We start from the raw sequence: 13,741 nt of genomic DNA, 5'->3' as shown, positions 1-13,741 counted from the left end.
TTACTGCTTGTGAGAAATTTAGGGCTGCAGCTGACCTTCAGTAACCTATGGAGCATCGTTCTGAGAAAGTTCTAAGAATGACATCCCATAGGAATCATTGGATATCGTGAGACATTACTGTTTGGATTATGTTGAAACTTCCAGTATTTTATATAATAAATTAGTGAACGATGGAGTGTGGGGGAGTCTTTACTCAAATTAACTTTCTTCTTGTGTCTGTGCTTTTTAACTCTTTGCTTACCTGGTTAGTAATGGGAGTGTCTGATACCCCTATTCATAACTAACCCCTGGGCTTGATGTCAGCTGTCAAATCACAGCTGATATCAGCCTCACAAGTATTACTCCATTTGCCACTGCACCAGGGCAATCGGAAGAGCCAGGTAAAGTGCCAAATTGGCATATTCAATGGATGCACCACTTCTGGGTCAGCTGCATGCTTCTATTTTTAGGCTGTAAATAGCCAAATAACCATAAGCCTTGCCATCCTTATTATACCAACCCCAGCTGTCTGCCTTACCTTGGATGGTTTTCAAAAATATGGGGACTCCATGCCATTTTTTAAAATTATTTATTTAAAAAATTGAGGAGTGTCCTCTATTTTTTATAAATAGTTAAGGTAAAGCTGACAGCTGAGTGCTGCAGTCCACCATTGTCTGTTTTATCTGTGCTCGTTTTCAAAATAGGAAGTAGGCCACATTTTTTTTATCTTTATTGTTCACAGCAGGCAATTTGCACATGCAACAAAGATTGTTGAGCCTTTCAACATACTTTATTAACAAACATGCTGAACTCAGACACATACATTTTTTAATTCATGTTCGACTCTGAGAGCCGGACACCGTGTGTTCGGTACGAACCCAGAACTTTACAGTTCAGGTTTTCTCATCCTTACTCCTGACTTTTTTTCAACTAAAAGTATTTACTTCCAAGCTTGACCCAGTTTACCCAGTTGTAGTCCACACCTATCTCTTAAAATCAAGTTTCAAGATTAACAATTGTTCTTAGCACGGCTCATAGCTTAATCCATGCAATTAGGACAATGCATAACAGTGAACCAGTTTGTATTTTTATTTCTGATACTTGTATGTGAATCCAGGGTCGGTCTGGCCCGGCGGGGTAGAGGGGAATCCCCCAGTAGGCCCCGAGCCCTCAGTGGGCCCCTGTGCCTTATATAGTGCGGGGCAGTGTATAGTGCCGTGGGGCCGCCGGTTTTTCGGGGCCAGTGTTATGTGCGGCAGACTGGGCAGGGCCCCCACGCTGTGATGGGGCCCCCCATCCCACGCTCTGAGGGCCCACCAGCCTTTCAATCACAAACTGCAGCGATAGCACACGTTCTGTACTATCGCTGCAGTTTGCGCGGCTGCAGAAGGACCTCTGGTGACATCATAGTCATGTGATATCACCGTAGGTCCTGCACTGCGGAAGTCCCAGGCTTGTACATATCCGGTGTACGGGTACTGGAGGCCGCGCCACTATTCAAATGTACGCACTGCCGTTGACTAGGCCTCCGGGGGACAGTGTTGCGCAGCTTGGTGTTTACCCTTCCGTGGGTAGGGGAGTGATGGTCCCGGGGGCCCGATTGAGGCGCTGAGGCGGGGGAGCGGGTGCATGCTGAGTGCTAGTGCAGTGCGCGGCCCGAAGGCACTGGTGTACTCACTATGATACAACACACTGGAGTCTCTGGTAAACCAAACGGGATGGTGAACGGTGCCCGCAGCCGGCTGCAGCTTCCCCTTAACAGGTTGGTGGTTTCCGCCTTTCTCCTGCACCTCTTTAATGTAGTCGTTGTGACTCCTATGCCTAAGCAACGGTAATCCGCTCCCCGGCTTGCTGTGTGTCGGGAGAGCCCTGTTTGCCCGCAGACGCTGGCCCCTTGGGACTCTGTGCCTTGGCGGTGGCTTCACCCTAATGGTTTGGCTGTTGTCTTCAGTCGGGTCTTGTGTGGGAAAGGTCCTAAAGTCCAGTCCTCAATCAGTTGATTCGACTTAGCCTAGTTGTTTCTGGGCCTCGTAGTGGGTCTGAGTACCCCTCCTGGTGCTCCGATTTCCAATCGGCTCCCCGGTTCGGTACCGGCGGGCCACCGCCCGACACCGGTCCCTACGGTTCCAACGACTGTAATCCCAGCTCCTGCAGGTGGCCACCACCGTCTGCCTCTTTGCCAGAGGTGACTGGGCTCCAACCAAGACACCTGGTAGACTATGGCAGGCCTGGTCACAGGTCTGCCCTTGAACTTGACTTCTCCACTCTACTGTCAAAGCTAATCTACGTAGAACTACTGTTTTTCCCGCCTCCAGGCCTGTGAACTCCTCGGTGGGTGGAGCCAACTGCCTGGCTCCACCCCCTCGTGTGGACATCAAACCTGGAGGCAGGTGACAAGGGTTTTGTAGTTTGGCTGCTGTCACCTTTTTAGGGAGTGTGTGTGTTTGACTACCTGGGATGACCTGACTAGTCCAGGGTGTCACACATACACTGCACAAGGCTGGGGGCCCATTCATACACTGCACAAGGCTGGGGGGACCATTCATACACTGCACAAGGCTGGGGGGCCTATTCACACATTGCACAAGGATAGGGGGGCCCATTTATACACTGCACAAGGATGGAGAGCCTTTTTATACACTGCACAAGGATGAGGGGCCCATTCATACACTGCACGGATGGGGAACCCATTCATACAGTTCACAAGGCTGGGGGGGCCCATTCATACAGTGCACAAGGCTGGAGGGCCCATTCATACACTGCACAAGGATCAGGGGCCCATTCATACACTACACAAGGATGGGGAGCCCATTCATACACTGCACAAGGATGGGGAACCCATTCATACACTGCACAAGGCTGGGGGCCCATTCATACACTGCACAAGGATGGGGAGCCCATTCATACACTGCACAAGGCTGGGGGGCCCATTCATACACTGCACAAGGCTAGGGGGCCCATTCATACACTGCACAAGGCTGGGGGGCCCATTCATACACTGCACAAGGCTGGGGGCCCCAGTCATACACTGCACAAGGATGGGGGGCCCGTTGCTACACACCACAAGGATGGGGGGGCCCGTTGCTACACGCCACTAGGATGGGGGGGCCCGTTGCTACACAGTACAAGGATGGGGGGCTCGTTGCTACACGGCACAAGGATTAGGGGCCCGTTGCTACACGGTACAAGGATGGGAGGCCCGTTGCTACATGGCACAAGGATGTGCACATTACTACAAGGGGGCACATTACATTTTATTAGGGTCTATTTTTTAATTTTGAAATTTTCCAGTAGCTGCTGCATTTCCCACCCTTAGCTTATACTTGAGCCAATAAGTTTTCAGTTTTTTGTGATTAAATTAGGGCCCTCGGCTTATACTCGAGTATATATGGTAATTTGAGATGAGGGGGCCTTGGTGGGGGAGGAGCGGTATTACTTTACAAGTGACATTATGGGACAGTGGGGACTTTATGGGGAAATGAGGGTCATTATGAGGCAATTAGGAAGGGAATTATGAAAGGCAGCATAGTATAATGAGGAGCGGGGGAAATTTATGCAGAGAGATATTATAGAAAGGGCAAGTTTTGGGGGTACATTATGGAAAGGGGCACATTGTGGCCCTATTTTGGAGAGGAGCAGTGTGTGGGGGGATATTTTGTGCAGAAAGCAATTAACAACCCCTTCTGATTCCACTTGTTCCCCCAGATATTATTAAATAAAAGGGTACAGGATGAGGGACATACATTATTGGTTTATGGTGGCAAGTGGAGATAATTACTGTAGGGGAAAATTAGGGGGCATTATTACTGCTGAAATATAGGTTCATTTTGAGGATACTGTCTCCAATGGAGGAACAAAATTCTGATGTACTGTAGAAATTGGGGAAAATGTGTGGAATGTTCCCTGGGAGTGATCGGCTATAGGTGACTTGTGTTATTTTCTGCAGAGGCATGTTCTGGCAGGAAGAAGTGATGACGGTCAGCGCCGGATGAAGAGGAAAAGTGGAGATGAATAACCTCAGCTAGAGACGTCACTGGTAAGTCAGTGTGTTACATGTACACACACACTGTATACTATATACAGAGCTCCTGTGTATAATGTCACTGGTGATCACTGTATTACCTATATACAGATCTCCTGTTTATAAAGTCATCTGTGATCACTGTATTACCTGTACACTGACACTATATACAGAGCTCCTGTGTATAATGGCACTGACGGCAATATTAATGTTATTAGTATTGTGGTTTTAATTCATGTTAATTCATGATCATTTCTTGTAGTAGTAGTCACTGTGTAGTAGTATTATGTGGTCTTGTCATTCATGGTTTGGTGGTATTTGTCTCTTGTTTGTAGTATTATTTGGTAGTCTGGTCATAGTGTTGTGGTATTTCTCCCTTGCATGTGGTAATATTTGTTTACCATGTGGTCTAATTATGGTGTGGCGGTATTACTCTTGTATGGGGTTGTGTTTGAGCACTATGTATTGGTAATATGTTATCTGGTCATGGTGTGGCAGTATTTCTCCCTTGTATGTGGCTGTGTTTGGTCACTATGTGGTGGTAATATGTTGTCTGGTCATGGTGTGGCAGTATTTATCCCTTGTATGTGGTTGTATTTGGTCACTATGTGGTGGTAATATGTTGTCTGGTCATGGTGTGGCGGTATTTCCCCCATTGTATGTGGTATTATTGGTCTTGGTATCGTGGATCGTGTTGTGTATGGAGGTCACTTTTTCTCTCTATCAATATGGGGAAAATTCTTTATTTCCAATAGTTTAACCCCTCGCTGTCCTGTGACTATTGCACTGCAGCAAATATGCACTTGCAGAGGTGCAGAGGTTCTCCAGTGAAAACAAGTAATCTCCTTTACTAAGGCCACGTGCACACAGTATTTCGTGAGTTTTTTACCTCAGTATTTGAAGCCAAGACCAGGAATTGTAAAATCAGTAAAATGAGAGGAAAAGTATAATAGAAAGACGGGCACCACTTCTGCATTTTTCACCCACTCCTGATTTTGGCTACAAATACTGATGTAAGATACTGAACAAATACTGACAGTGTAAACGTGGACTAAGCATGTGATAACTTATTCATCAGTGGGGTGTAATTGCTGGGACCCGAACTGATCGGCAAAATGTGCAACTTCTATCCCCCATTACACTGGAGCTCATGTCCGACTCGACCCCTGATCCATTCATTCCCTCAGTGGCTGCGAGCGCTGGGCTTGTTTTTATTTGACCGCCCCATTTGGATGAATGGAACTGTGGTCACACATCCCACCGGCCACCACTGCATTGTATAATGGGCATATAAGTGCCATGTCAGGGATAAAAGTTCCTCATTCTTCCGATTGGTGCGGTTTCCACTGGTCTGGTTCCACTGATCAATAAGTTATCACCTACCGAACCTGTGGATCGGTGATAACTTGTCACCAAAGATCCCCCTTACTGCAATCTACTGTAATTGTACATTAGTTATTGTGTGTGCACAGGAGATGTGCAAGAGCCGCCTGTGCTTTACAGTCAGTGCTCCACAATAATGGGGATAGTGGCTAATAGATATTTGCATGTAGCTGTAGGGTGGGCTCCTAGAGTTATTTCCCCTGGTGGGCCCCAGACACCCCAGTCCGACCCTGTGTGAACCTCACAATTACTTTTAAGAACCAGTTGACGATATCCAGCAGTTAATCATTTACTTATTATTGCTTAAATCCATCTGTGCTATAACTCATAACTCTCCAATCCAGAGCCCAGACAGATGTTGGTGGTAGGGGACTCTATAATTAGGCGGACAGACAGGGTCATCTGTCGCCGAGACCGTGAATGCCGAACAGTATGTTGTCTGCCGGGTGCTCGGGTTCGGCATATTGCGGATCGGATAAACAGATTGCTGGGTGGGGCTGGGGAAACCCCAGCGGTCATGGTGCACATTGGTACTAATGACAAAGTTAGAGGCAGGTGGAAGGTGCTTAAAAATGATTACAGGGAACTAGGAGAGAAGCTGAAGTCCAGGACTTCCAAGGTGGTGTTTTCAGAAATACTACCGGTGCCACGAGCGTCAATAGAAAGACAGCAGAGAGAATTGTAGAAAAGGGTTTCTATACCGCGCCAATGATCACAAGTCTGGATGTCAGATTAATGTGGCTTTATTGTAGCATAGGTCTACGCGTTTCAGGAGCTCTGCCCCCTTCCTCAGGACCATAGAAAAGACAACATCAGAGATTTGATGTTGTCTTTTCTATGGTCCTGAGGAAGGGGGCAGAGCTCCTGAAACGCGTAGACCTATGCTACAATAAAGCCACATTCATCTGACATCCAGACTTGTGATCATTGGCGCGGTATAGAAACCCTTTTCTACAATTCTCTCTGTTATCAGCCACTTGGGTTGCCGCTGCCTGGATCCATTTCTACATGCGAATACAGTAGTTGTGACTTTCACAACTACAGTTGGTGAGTATTATTGCTCCCCCCTCTCGTGCCCTGTGCCTATAAGGGTAAGACCCTATTGCGCTTTATTTTCCACAGCTTTCCTTCTTATTACTAGAAAGACAGCGGGAGCTTAGGGAGATAAACACGTGGCTTAGAAATTGGTGCAGGAAGGAAGGGTTCGGGTTCATGGAGAACTGGGCTGACTTCTCAGTCGGCTACAGGCTCTACAGTAGGGACGGGCTGCACCTCAATGTGGAAGGTGCAGCTGTGCTGGGGGAGAAAATGGTCAGAAGGATGGAGGAGCTTTTAAACTAGGATCTGGGGGGAGGGAGGGAAGTGGAGCAAAAAAGGGGATAGATAGAGCAGATAGAGACAGGGAGACGATAGGGGTCAATGAAGGATTAGGGGGGATGGGACATGCAAGGAACGTAGGGAGGCTAGGAGTAATAAAGGTGTTAATAGGATTAAATGTCTACTGGCAAATGCAAGAAGTCTTGCAAACAAAATGAACGAATTTGAGACTCTTATGTCAACCATGGATTATGATGTGGTGGGCATTACGGAAACCTGGCTGGATGAAAGCCATCACTGGGTGACAAACATACAGGGTTATAGTACATTTAGGAGGGACAGGAAAGACAAAAAAGGTGGAGGGGTGTGTATATTTATGAAATCTAACCTAAAACCTGTGTTGAATGATGACATTGCGGGGAACTGCAACAATGTAGAGTCAGTATGGGTAAATGTACATGGGGAGGGTAATAATGGAAAAATGCTAATTGGAGTTTGCTATAAGCCTCCTAACATACCTGAACAAATAGAGGGTGAAATGCTGGAACAAATTGAAAAGGCAGCTAATAATAATAATCGGGTTCTTATTATGGGGGATTTCAACTATCCAGACATACAGTGGGACATATAATCTTCTGGTTGTGCTAAAAGCTGTAAATTCTTATCTACCATTCAAGACCATTTCCTCTCTCAGATGGTAGATGAACCGACTAGGGGAGATAATTTGCTAGATCTGGTCCTGTCAAATAGACCGGAGACAATTTCAGATCTACAGGTCCGGGAGCACTTGGGCACCAGCGATCATAATATGGTAAGCTTCAACGTAATATTCAATAGAACATTTAAAAGGGGAAATGCTAAAACCTGGAATTTTAGGAAAGTTGATTTCAACAAATTAAGGGAAGAGCTTAAATGTGTAGATTGGGACAAAGTCATGGTAACTGGAGATACTGAACATAAATGGGGAAAGTTTAAGGATATACTGCTAGAGTCCTGTAAAAAACGTATACCCTCTGGTAATAAAATGTCCCGGAATAAAAAGAAACCACTATGTATAAATAAGACTGTACAAAGTATAATAAAACAAAAACAAAGGGCATTTAAAATCTTGAAGGCTGAGAATACAGAAATAGCATTTCAGGAGTATAAAGATATCAATAGGAAATGCAAAAAAGAAATCAAACAAGCAAAACTAGCTACTGAAACAAAAATCGCCAATGACATTAAAATAAATCCCAAAATCTTTTATAAATGCATTAATGCCAAAAGGAAAACACAGGATAGTATTGGCCCCTTAAAATATAATAACAAATTAGTTATAGAGGACAAACAAAAGACTGAGATATTAAATAGGCATTTCTCATCTGTGTTCACCAAGGAACTAACTGTACCAGGGATCATTCAACAAGTGAAAAATCAAAGATCCCTACCAGATATAATTAATTTAACACAAGAAGAAGTACGCCTACGTCTGCGTAAATTAAACATTGACAAATTCCCAGGGCCAGATGGCATTCATCCACGAATATTGAGGAAATTGAGCTCCGTAATTGACAGACCGCTGTATCTCATCTTTTTAGACTCTCTTGTAACATGGTTGGTTCCTCAGGATTGGAGGATTGCTGATGTGGTACTGATATTTAAAAAACGTAAGAGGGTAGTTCCAGGCAACTACCGTCCAGTAAGCCTGACATCAGTAGTATGCAAAGTTTTTGAGGGCATTTTAAGGGATGACATCCAAAAATATGTTGCAGAAAATAATATAATAACTGACAGACAGCATGGATTCATGAAAGATAAGTCGTGTCTAACCAACCTGTTGGGGTTCTATGAGGGGGTAAGTGCAAACCTGGATATTGGTAATGCAGATGATGGGATTTATTTGGACTTTGCAAAGGCATTTGATACTGTACCACATAATATCCTTATACTAAAGCTCCAGAAGCAAGGACTAGTGGAAACTATATGCAACTGGGTAAGGAATTGGCTAAAAGATAGGAAACAAAGAGTAGTCATAAATGGTATATTCTCTAAATGGGCTATAGTCAGCAGTGGGGTGCCGCAGGGATCTGTGCTAGGACCAATTCTTTTTAATCTCTTTATTAATGACCTTGTGGATGGGATTGATAGTAAAGTGTCAGTCTTTGCTGATGACACCAAACTATGTAGGATATTAAAAACTGACCTTGATAGTACAATATTACTAAAAGATCTGGATAAGATGTCAGAATGGGCAGATACTTGGCAAATGAGATTTAATGTTGATAAATGTAAAGTAATGCACCTAGGACGGAGTAATCCTATAACTGTGTATACATTAAATGGAAGTTAAATTGGGACTACAGATAAGGAGAAGGACTTGGGTATTCTCATTACAAATAAGCTGAGCAGCAGCACTCAATGTCAAGCAGCAGCTGCAAAAGCAAACAAGATTCTAGGGTGTATAAAAAGAGAGATTAGATCCCGTGATCCCAACGTATTGTTACCCCTCTATAAATCACTTGTAAGGCCACATCTGGAATATGGGATCCAGTTTTGGCCTCCACATTTTAAAAAGGACATTCAGAAGTTAGAGTCAGTTCAAAGGCAGGCAACTAGACTACTACAAGGGATGGAAGGACTCACATATGATGACAGGTTGAAAAAGTTAGATATGTTTAGCAAACAAAAAAAAAGACGTCTCAGAGGAGATCTCAATTATATGTATAAATACATGTGTGGTCAATATAAAGGACTGGCACATGACTTATTTCTTCCAAAGGCAATACTAAGGACCAGGGGACACTTACTGCGAGTGGAAGAAAAGCGATTCCGACACCTAAATAGGAAAGGGTTCTTTACAGTTAGAGCAGTCAGACTGTGGAATGCCCTACCACAAGAGATAGTACTGGCAGATGCTATAATAGCTTTTAAAAAAGGGCTGGATGATTTCCTCAGTACTCAAAACATTGTTGGTTATAAATGACTTGGTGATTAGGTGTAGGAAGGTTGAACTAGATGGACCTAGGTCTTTTTTCAACCTTAGTAACTATGTAACTATGTATATTCATTTTTCATTCTTTTGTGTAACCACATCTCTGAAAGCATGAATCACTAAATAATCAGTTGCCAGTACAGCTCTGTCGACTAGAATTAATAATTTGCATGCTGCTTGTTCTGGACTCTGTGTAACCACCCAAATGGCTCAACTTCATCTGCTGGTTTCTGCTCCACTGGTCTGTCTACTGTTCTGCATACCCAACTGATCTAGTCATCACTGATCCATGTGCTATTTGACAAAGATTCTCTCCACTGCTTCATCACTTCTGGTCTGTTCTGATCACATTTATCTACATCTTCGAAAATAAACATCATCTTGTGAGCCACTTAACAGAATACTCAAATTATGGATACCAAAGAAGCTACAGCATCAACATTTCTATTAGATATGAGAACATATGAAAACTGGTTATGCAACTTGCTGTGAGCCAACGGGAGATTGTCCAGAATATGCTTGGCCTCTGTCGGTATGACCATACTGCCTTTACTTCTGCCGTTACACCTCCAGCTTCTGAACACATGTCACAGCCATCTGCTTATATAGTACATTCATCTTAGGGAATATTTCCACATTTGCTTATTCCTGACCATTTTGATGGAGATCCTAAGACCTGTTGGGGTTTTGTACACCAATGCACTGCACACCTTGGAGTTTGTACAAATATTTTTTTCCGACCAGTCAAAAGTGGCATGTCGTTTTTCTTTAATCTGGAGATTCATTTGGTTTCACCACACCAATATTAGAATATCCTATAAACTATGTTTTACCTTAGGTTAGGCAAGCATTTCTAAACCCTTTATACTGAATTGACCTTAAACAATGACCCTCTCCTGGCTTTTAAGAGAAAATGATATTTTATGTCAGCCTATCCAGTCTGATCAGGGATAAAATTGAAAGTAGGAATTTGTCACCCTCCTGTCTTGAGGGCACTGGTAGTGGTCGCTTGGTAGCTAAAGAAAGAACATTTACTGACAGGCTTTGTGCTGGCTTTGCCAATTATCAGATTACAAGTGAAACATGGTTTTTACCCTAGAAGTCCTGCACAGAAATATGGACTAAGGTGGGCTTTGTACATTACGACATCGCATGCCGATGCTGCGATGTCGAGTGCGATAGTCCCCGCCCCCGTCATACGTGCGATATCTTGTGACAGCTGCTGTAGCGAACATTATCGCTACGGCAGCTGCACATGCACTCACCTGTCCTGCGACGTCGCTCTGGCCGGTGAACCGCCTCCTTCCTAAGGGGGCGGGTCGTGCGGCATCACACGGCAGGCGGCCAATAGCAACGGAGGAGCGAAGATGAGCAGGATGTAAACATCCCGCCCACCTCCTTCCTTCTCATAGCAGCCGGAATGCAGGTAAGGTGATGTTCCTCGCTCCTGCGGCTTTACACACAGCGATGTGTGCTGCAGGAGGAATGAGAAACAATATCGTACCTGTCGCTGCACCGGCATTATGGAAATGTCGGAGACTTCACCGATGACACGATAACGACGCTTTTGCACTCGTTCATCGTATCAAAAAGGTTTTACACACTACGACATCGCAAGTGACGCCGGATGTGCGGCACTTTCAATTTGACCCCACCGACATCGCACCTGCGATGTCGCAGTGTGCAAAGCCAGCCTAACACTGTGACCCTTGGCTAGGTCACCTGCGCATGTATTACATTTTGTCACCTAAGCCTGTAACATTGTTTTTAATAGGACATAATAAAAAAAAACATTTTACCATATTTGGAGAATGCTACTTAAGCCTTGATATGAATGTTTAAATACTTTGTCAACAGTTGAGCACCTCCTCATGGAATAAGGTAGTGTAGCACCCCACGGGGCTTAAAGGGATAGAAGTGTTTATGTCCGTACCTTTGTCACTCATTGCCGGGGCGGCGATGCAGATCCTCTGCGACATCACCGATGGCCCGATTCCTTAGCCCCGAGGTGTACAGCAAGGAGGAAAGGATAAGGGATGGTTCCTGGAGGGTGTCGCTGGTTACGGTGGCGACAGGGTTCCCAACCTCCTCCACTGCAGTCCCATCCTTCGACTTGTCCTCCTCCAGGAGGGGATGGGGAATGGAGTGTTCATGACGCCACCTGCGGTATGCAGCCAGGTAACGGCCGCCGCTGCTATTGATGTTCCCTGGGGCAGATGTCACTGCAGCTAGGGTAGTATTGCTTCCCACTGGTGAAGCTAGGCCCCAGGACTGTAATGGTGGTCGAATGTTGGGGGTGCAGGGCTGAGGCGATGACTAGGACTGAATGGCACAAGGTGAAGTCTCCTTTTACCTTTTACTGGTGTCAGGATTAGTCCAGAGTCAGCCTGGAAGCAGCAGGGTTTTCTCTCTCTGTATAAGCCTTTTTCTATGTGCAGGTACAGGTCACTGTGCTGGAGCTTCACAGCGTCCCTCCTTGATTTGCTCAGTCTCTATTCCATATGGCGGGCAGCGTGAGCCTGTATTAGGGCCCACTCAGTAACAGTGGCCCTGAGCTCTATATTGCTGCTGCATCTTTGGATTTTCTGTTGGCCCAGGCACCTGGAGTTAACTGTCCTCTGGGAAAGAAAAAAAGAAGACCTAGCATCACCTTGCTCAGGTGCTCAGGAGAAAAAGAGTACAAAAAGAAAGGTTAACTCCGGCACACTGTGTATTTCCCAAAAGATAAATGAACACCAAATGGTTGACTCTTAATCTTTTCTTTTATTAATGTGAAAAAAGTGCTGTACAAAAACGAGAATGTACATGTTTCCATCCTTCCCATTGCTTCACAGGGATTCCTGCTCATCTTAGGTGAGCCTCCTAGTCTCCTATTTTTTCACCTGTATATTGTAATACCAACCATTCACATGTCGCGATATTCTTTCATGCGTGACTGAACACATGGTATTCTCTCTTTTTAATCAACTACACTTTATTCATTCTGGATAAACTTGTCGTTGTGACTTTACGATCCTGTGCTGTATCCTCCTCATAGAACGTCCTCTGGGAGGTTGCTGCTAGGCCGTTAGTACCTCAATTTACATTATGATTTAGCTCACTGATATGGTGCTCAGGAGAAACTAGAAGTCCATATACAGAAAAAACTCCGGCACTCGTAATAGGTGAAAAAAAAGTTTGTTTTTTATTTAATCAATAATTCATATTCAGTAGTTTTAACGTTTCGGCTGATACCTTCTTCAAATCTAGAATGATGATTTGTTAAGTACAAGAAGAATGTCAGGAGTACTTCAAATCAGGATATATCTAGTTGGAGCACTTTTTGAACAAGAGGCTCCCTTTTAATAAGGAAAAACAAGTCAATTAATTGAATTGCAGAGTCTGTATTCCTCTAATAAAAGAGATTAAATTGACAATATAGGTCCAGTCACACTAAGCAACTTACCAGCGATCCCAACAACGATAGGGATCGCTGGTAAGTTGCTAGGAGGTTGCTGGTGAGATGTCACACTGCGACGCTCCAGCGATCCCACCAGCAACCTGACCTGGCAGGGATCGCTGGAGCGTCGCTACACGAGTTGCTGGTGAGCTCACCAGCAACCAGTGACCAGCCCCCAGCGCCGCGTGGAAGATGCTGCGCTTGGTAACTAAGGTAAATATCGGGTAACCAACCCGATATTTACCTTGGTTACCACCGCACGGAGCTACACGTGCAGAGAGCAGGGAGCAGCGCACACTGAGCGCTGGCTCCTTGCTCTCCTAGTTACAGCACACATCGGGTTAATTACCCGATGTGTGCTGCAGCTACATGTGCACAGAGCAGGGAGCAGCGCACACTGCTTAGCGCTGGCTCCTTGCTCTCCTAGTTACAGCACACATCGGGTTAATTAACCCGATGTGTGCTGCAGCTAAATGTGCACAGAGCAGGGAGCAGCGCACAATGCTTAGCGCTGGCTCCTTGCTCTCCTAGTTACAGCACACATCGGGTTAATTAACCCGATGTGTGCTGCAGCTAAATGTGCACAGAGCAGGAGCCGGCACTGACAGTGATAGCGGCGGAGGCTGGT

The sequence above is a fragment of the Anomaloglossus baeobatrachus genome, chromosome 8 (assembly GCF_048569485.1).
Source record: "Anomaloglossus baeobatrachus isolate aAnoBae1 chromosome 8, aAnoBae1.hap1, whole genome shotgun sequence".
NCBI lineage: Eukaryota > Metazoa > Chordata > Amphibia > Anura > Aromobatidae > Anomaloglossus > Anomaloglossus baeobatrachus.
Note: the sequence above shows the minus strand (reverse complement) of the source record.